Genomic DNA, 7782 nt, shown 5'->3' with positions numbered 1-7782 from the left:
CAAATTTAAATTTAATCTTATCAGAATGGGGATGGATTCTTTGAAGGAGTTAAAATAGAGGAATCTCCTGATCAGACTTATATTTTCCCTCGATCCCTAACAAAGCTCAAAAATGTAATCTCACGGGTCCTGGATAACTATTCAATGCATGCAAAGTAGTCTTACCCCTTTTCTAAGACTTAATAACATGATACAAATAACTCAGTTCTGTGTTGGTCAGAATGATGCCCAATGATGTTGGGGGTCACAGAAACTAACAAGGGATAGTGACACACTTGGGGCTGCAACAGAGAGAACTCTTCCCCACAACTGGAACTGAATGGTTATTGAAACCTAATTCCTCACAATTGGAACTGAGCCCCCAGAAAAAATTAAATTAACATTTAAATTACATTAAATTTCATGAGGGGAAAGGAACGGCATGATTAGAGACAAAGTCTAAAAGGACTGAGTGAAGGAAGGCAACAATCATGAAAAATCAGAGTTGATATGCCCTGCCCTACAGGAAACTCCTCATGGCCACATCTATGGGAAAGTCATGACGTCTGGAGAATGCCAACTATAGAAGTTAGCCCAGAGTTCAAGAGAGCTCAGGTGATGGCTTTCACAGAGGTCAAGCTCTAGAGCAAAAAGTAGGATGGAGAAGGTTGGAGAGTGCACTGGGATGGAAATGGAGGTTACTCTGTGTAAATTCCAAACTGTAGGAGAGAAAAAATAATTTTCCCTCTTGGTTTCCGAGTTCTTAACTAAGACCTCTATAATAAAATATAAATAATAGAAAAAGAAACAGAAGTTTATTAACATGTATACCTCATGTATACATGGGAGATACCCAGGGAAAAATGAGTAACTCTACAAGTTGGCTTAGAATTCAGGATTATATATCATCTTAATAGGGAAAGGAGAGAAGGATGTAGGCCTCTTAGGGGAGAGTAAATGCTTTTCAGGAAAGATGAATGGGGCCCTTAGAAGAATAGATGGGAGGTACCATAGTTTGTGACAAAGTTTGTATAGATGTAGTGTCAACTTCTAGTTTCCTCTCCTGTGATAAAAGTCAATCTTCCCTGGTTGATGAAATGCCAGGAGAAGGGATTTCTGACAATTGAATTCCTTTTGGAGTGTTTGTCTTCAGTCTGATAAGAAGAGTTCAGAGTATGCTCTTCCCTGCATGTGCTGTTTTCCAAGCGCTTCAGCTAAAAATAATCAATATACCAAAGCAGGATATTTTGGAATGGCTTGTCCTGAGCTCCTGCAGTCATATTTTAGAGTATCATAGTCTGCTACATTTTAAAATATCCTTGTAAGACAAAGCACACAGTCCTTTCTTCTTCCTTCCCTTCTTTCTTCCTCCTCCTTTTTCATTTTCTTCTCCTCTCCCACCTTCCCCTCTTTCCCCTCTTCTCTCTCTTTACTTCTTTCTTCTCCCTTTCTTCCTACTCCACCAGTAAAGCTGAGGCAAATGATATCAGGCATGAAATTATCCATCCCTCCCTCTATATTATTCATTTTTTCCTCTATTTTTTGGAACAAAATAATTATAGTTATTTTTAAGTCCTTGTCTGCTAACTCTATTATTTACTGGATCATGTTGGTGTGCTTCTACTGTCTTTCGTTTCCTGTTAAGAAGGGTATTTCTTTTTCACATTACATTAGACCTTATTCAAAAAGAATCTTAGAGGATTCAGATGATGCTACTTTCCAACAGAGAGAATATATTCTTTCTGTGGTTAGGCAGATAGAAAACACGGGGTGATCATGTCAATCCAATCAGGAATTGTGCTGGGTTGGAGCTGGATTATAGTTTTGGTAAATTCAGTCTACTTTAGTTTAACCTGCTTGTAGGGCCTGGCCCTTCCAGGGTATTTTCTCCTGAAACTTAAAATTATACCAATAGACTTAATTTGCCTCTTTAGAGCTTTTCACTGCATCTCTCCAGTCTCTTGTTCTAGGCAGCTTCAAAATTTGTGAACTGTTTAGTGAGGGTGGTCACTAGTATTGAAGCACACACTCCCTCCCTTTAGGATTTTTTTTTTTTTTTAATTTCTTGATCATTAAAAGATTGAAGGAAATTTACTCTGTCTTTAAGGAGAGTTCAGCTGAGTACAGCACACCAGAATTCAGCAAATGTTTGTGTATTTGACTTTGTTCAACTGTCAAATTTGTCACTCCAGTCATAAGTGAGAACAAAAAGCTTTTGCAGTTTCTCTTTTCCCCATAGCAGAGTCCCTCTACTTAGGCAACACTGATCATCAGTTCATACCCAGAGTTAACAAATGTCCCAGAGTTAAAACCACTTGTGATCAACACTTCCCTTGGAGTGATTCTCTTTTCTCTGTAATTATAATTCACCTGGTCTTCATTGTTTTCACAGTTCTTTGATGCCTTTAAAAATTGAATTTCATTTTCTAATTTTCTGGCTTTCCTCAGGGGAAAAAAAAAGTGCAATAGAAGCATTGGACTTTGTGACTTACTTTACCACCAATTTTTAATGTCAAAAAAATTCTAGATAATGTTCCCTCCCAACATAATAATTTTGCTTTCATCATTCATTGATTTTAAAAATGAATAATGTAGAAAGATACTATGCATGTATTAAAATTTTAAAACAAATTTGAATTTTACTAATCACAACATTTATAAGCATTTGAAAAATAATACTACACACATTTCCAGACTGTAGGCAAAATATCATAGCATATATATTTACAAGACACTTGTGTGGTCACAAGTTACAGACTGACAACCATGAGATTAGGTGTTTTATTGAAACATACTTAAATTCAATAGCCTGGGCAATGTAAAGAGATAAAATGAGGCATATTAAGTTTTTAATAGTTTTTTCAAGTGAATATCAATGGAATCAGGCAGCGCCAAAGTGGAAATAAATAGGCATGCTCTACTAACAGGAGTCAGAGGAAAGGCTTTTGTAGAGGAAAAACAGAAACAAAGCAAGGGAATGGTTTGGTTGGCTATAGCTTAAGTGTTTGCCTTATTTGAGAAAGGCTAGTTGGCTGCTTATGATCAGTTGTCCTAGGTTTTGATTTCTTAACCTTGAGGTATTTATAGGCTTAGGTTTGGGTTTGCTTATATAGGCTGCCGAAGTATTAGAACCACCTCAGTCTAATGACCTTAATCAAATTTTACCAATTATGAACTGAGATCTTAAAACCCTACAACTGTCATTTCACTGAGTAAAATATAAGTTTCAACTTGGAATGAGGAGAGGTTCAAATTCTTTCTCTCAAAGAATCTGTGTGAATGATGCTTCAGTAAGATGTTTATATCTTATATTGCCTTGTAAGCAAATTAAATATTGTTATCAATCTTCTGTGAAAAAGTTTTAGGTTTGGGAAATTTTGATTTAGTAATATTAACTGTTACATGGTATTATCATTATTATTAAAAAATGCACATTTTTTAAATAATGCTATGGGATGATTTTGGAGGTAGTAACCTGTTGTACCTGATTCCAATAAGGAATCCAGATTTTTAGTGCATCCCTCCCTGAAAGGATTTTCGTTGTTTAGGTGAAGCACAGGTTGTTCTCAAACAATGTTCTAGGCTTTGTTTATTAGATATTTGATTCCTGAATGGAATCATTCTTAAGGCTTGTGGGTCTTACTCCTGGGCAAACCCCAAGGAGATGGCTAGGTCTGTGAGGGGATTGGCTGCTAGAACCCCGGTGTAGATTTTTCCAGGAAATAGGCCTTTGTCATCCATGATGGCATGCTTTTAAGTGACCCACATATAACTGAACACGTAGGCTTATAAACAAAAAATATTTTTGAAAGCCAATGAATAGAGGCTTTTCTGTATTTTTTCTATATCTGGACAAATTTCCTCAATTTTTTTGTGACTCAAGGAAAGGAAGAGAGTGATCATAACAAAGGAGATTAAATTTCCTGGCAAGTCATTCTGATAGGATCTCATAGTCACATTTAAGTAAATTTTTAAAATTTTCCAATTTTGCTTCCCTAGTTTTGTGATTTCAAAATTAATAGAAAATACAGTGCTAAAATGAACAATTAATAAATAAAATTATTTTTTAGTGACAACATTGACATAAAGGCATCAACATTGGTTAGGTACTTGGACTTTAAATCAAGCTCTTTCTCCAGGGAAAACTGCTAAAAGAAAAACCAGAATCCTGAACCACATATCAATCTGCCTGAATTTAAACATTCTGAGTATTGTATGTGTGCACACATGGCTAATTCAATGAAGCTTCATTGAATTCTTTAAGCACTTTGTAATGATAACTATAAGAATTATTAAAGAGAGTTTCATAACTGGCCCAGCAAATTGCTGAGTGAGAGAAAGTTGATTTAGGACCTGTTATAAAATGAAAAGACAAAATAAGATATAAACGTCTCACTGAAGCATCATTCATACAGTCCCCTTAAGTGAAGGAAAGACCTTGGGCTTCTTGCCACACCAGTATTCTTCCTACAGAATGCCACGCCCCAGGTTGAAACATTTTACTGACAGTTCCTGAAGAGTTAATATTTTGAAAATAAAAAAAACATGAGAGTAGAAGTTTCTTATAGAAATTATTTGCAAAAATAAGTCCCACTGTAAAATGTAAGGATTAATGTATTAATCAGAGCTTTGTGAACCTTCATATTAAGCAGCTTTGTTATGCTAATTCACTTATAAATGAAGAATGGAATGATTCTCCCATTACTGAATATCATTCTTAAAGACTTGATTGAGAAAAATAAAGATGTCCTTTATGCCTGCAAATGATGCTAAGTTTTAGAGCAGGGGTCGATTTTAGTGAAAAAGTCACCTTATTTTTCAAGTTGCTACATATCCATTATGCTTTATATTTAGTTTTATTCAGCCTATTAAATTTATAAAAGAAATGTCTGCTCAGGAAGGAATAACACAAGACAAACTTAGAATTTCTTTCCTTGCACTCTCCAATTAAAAGGCCAACGTATCATAAACTGAAGCTAATCTCAGTGCATCTACACCAGAAGTTGTTAACCTAAAATTATAAAAAGCCAAAATGAGAGGCAAAATTCATTGATCTGGGGTCAAAGAATTGCAAATCTGGGAACACAGATTCAGGCAGAAGCCCAAATATTGTCTCAATTACAGAATGAAGGCAAGGGGTTTTTATGAGAAAAGAAAAGAAATAATTACATGGAGGGAAGAAAAAATTGCTATAGGTGCTGATAAACTGAGCTTAGTCTTGGCTATACATGATTGGTTACTGATTTTGTCCTCAGATAGAAAGTTCGAAATCCACAGTCCTTGCAGTCAGGATGTCCACCATCTTGCTGGCTTTACAAACATTCATTTGTAAGGCAATGTTAGTCTGGCCCAGTCCAAACAATTCACAATTTTTTAGGAGACGTACAGGGTGGTTCCTCTGGAATGGCTGCTCTGGCTCTATTTTTAAATGGTTCTACTTATGTCAACTTCCACAATATTGAAACTGCTAATTTGAGGATTATGCAGTCAAAAAAGGTCTACGGTTTAAGCTTTAATACTTTGCTTTGATTTTTAAAAATTGATTTGTTGTAAATATTTAAAAATTAAGAGGTTATATACCAAAATTCTGAAATCTGGATTTTTGTGGAAAATTAGAAGACGTGATAATTCTAGGGTAGGTTTCAGACCTGGCAACAATCACCTGGCGCTGAATAGCAGCTACTGCTACTAAACTGACATTCTCTTCAGTTCATGCTAAGTGTTAGGTGCACTATATCATCACAACTTGTGTTGTTGTTCTTACCATTACTTCACTATGTCATGGCCAAACGTTTTCAAACTGAAATGTACATTATTATAAGGTACTTTTATCATCTTATATTACATTTAGAGCTTTGTGCTGATTTTATAATATATATATATGTATATGTATATATTGTGTAAGTTATTATCTATGCATTTCATTTTAGAATAGAAACTTGAGTATTAAAAATATGTGTAAGAAAAAGAAGGTGTTAGCTCTGATAGCATTTAGAATCGCTGTTTTAGAAACTTGAGAAAAGAAGAAGAATGTGACAGCAATTAAAGGTATATTTTTAAATTATTTTAATTTAAGGCAAAATTGAGAAGTTGAGAACTTAAGTCTCTAGATATAGGAAGAGGCAGTAATGGAGAAGAAACTAAATGTACAGGAGGACAATATATGTAGTATTAACTCAAAGGGAAATGCATGGGATGGTTAGAAATATAGTTTGTCCTATTATACCTAATTACAAGATATACCTGATAACTCCTACATCAGTTATCCTCTATATCAGAGAATATTAGTGTCTAGTTCTGAGTAATCTGTTGCTGTTTTCTATGTTACCATTGTCTCCCCTATTTGACCCTAATCTCCTTAAGAATAGGAACCATGGACTTCAACCTTATACATTGTCGAGCAGAGAAGTCAACCATGTTAAAAATTCTCATAGTTAATTGCCCATTTGAATATGGAGGCTGACAGATGCTGGATGCAGAATGGTGATGGGGTAGAGAAGAGTAGGAGGGAGATAGAGTGCAAAGCCAATTTTGTTATTAATAATGCATCTATCCTCTCCTCTATTTCTTTCTTTCACCGTTGACTTTAAAATTTCAGAGAATAGATGAAAGTGGAATCCCAGCCAAACATAACAGATGACTTAACTTTGACCTTTGAAAAAGTCAAGCTTTAAGTAATAGTTGTGACTTGTGAGATAAATTACTTTGGCAATAGAGAGCAAGTACCCCATGTGTCAGATCAGGTTAAAGTTGCTGTGTTTTGTTATACTGTCTTACCAAGGTTTGACTCTTCTCTATACCAAGGCTTTAGAGCTATTCACTTTTTGATCCTAACAGTAACAGCAAGAAACTATTCTTATATGTTTTTCAGATGAGGAAACTCAAGCAGGAGGTTTTACAACTTAGGTAAGATCAGTCAAAAAATCACCAATTTGTGTCTACAGCCATGCCACCTTGAATGAGCCCAATCCCGTCTGATTTTGGAAGCTATGCAAGGTTGGACCTGGTTAGTATTTGGATGGGAGACCACCTAGGAAGACCAGGTGCTGTAAGTGTAAAAAATAAAAAAATAAGGGATTGTACCGTGACAAGGTCCTTGTAATCTGTGAGGTCAACCAAGGGTTGCCTCACTTAAAAACAAACAAACAAACAAAAAAAACACTAATTTGAATACAAACACCAAGGTCAAAACTTTGTTTCAAAAAAGACATGTTACCAAATCATACAGAAATATAATAATTGAAAGAAAATGTCTCTGAATTTTTCCTTCATGTTTTGATCACTTGAAGTCAGGTTAAATGAAATAGCGCATGCTGTAGAAACATATATAACTTGAAAAATATTTACTTTATAATATTAAATAAAATGTGTAGCATCCAGAAAGAACCTTCTCTGTTATGTGCAAGTTGTGTTTGGCACACTTACTGAAATTAAAAGATATGAATTCTATTTTTAGATTTAACACTAACTCATATGGTATTGCTTTGATCATTTTATTTAGACTTAAAGTCCTCAATCCAAATAATAAAATTAATATATATTTCCTTTTTAAAGCCAGTACATTTTAAACACGTTAATTAGACTGTATTTCACAGGATCTACCCAGGAGTAGTTATGGGTTACTTATTCTTCACCATGATTTTAAGGACAGAGATCAAAAAAGAAGTCAGACACCAGTCTCAGGAAAATAGGCTACAATCTTTTATGATGAAAAAAAATGTTCAACATTTCACAGAATCTATTAGATACTCATTTGTATTGTAAGACCTTAGAGTATCAAATTATGAAAAAACAAAACAAAAC

The 7782-nt window shown here is 34.7% G+C and overlaps 1 pseudogene; it reads left to right on the top strand.

The window, feature by feature from the left end:
* Positions 1 to 6915: 6915 nt before the first annotated feature.
* Positions 6916 to 7034, top strand: LOC120590064 (uncharacterized; annotated as a pseudogene).
* Positions 7035 to 7782: the final 748 nt, after the last annotated feature.

This window comes from Pteropus medius, unplaced genomic scaffold (assembly GCF_902729225.1).
Source record: "Pteropus medius unplaced genomic scaffold, Ma_sr-lr_union100, whole genome shotgun sequence".
NCBI lineage: Eukaryota > Metazoa > Chordata > Mammalia > Chiroptera > Pteropodidae > Pteropus > Pteropus medius.
This window is presented reverse-complemented; position numbering and strand designations above follow the sequence as displayed.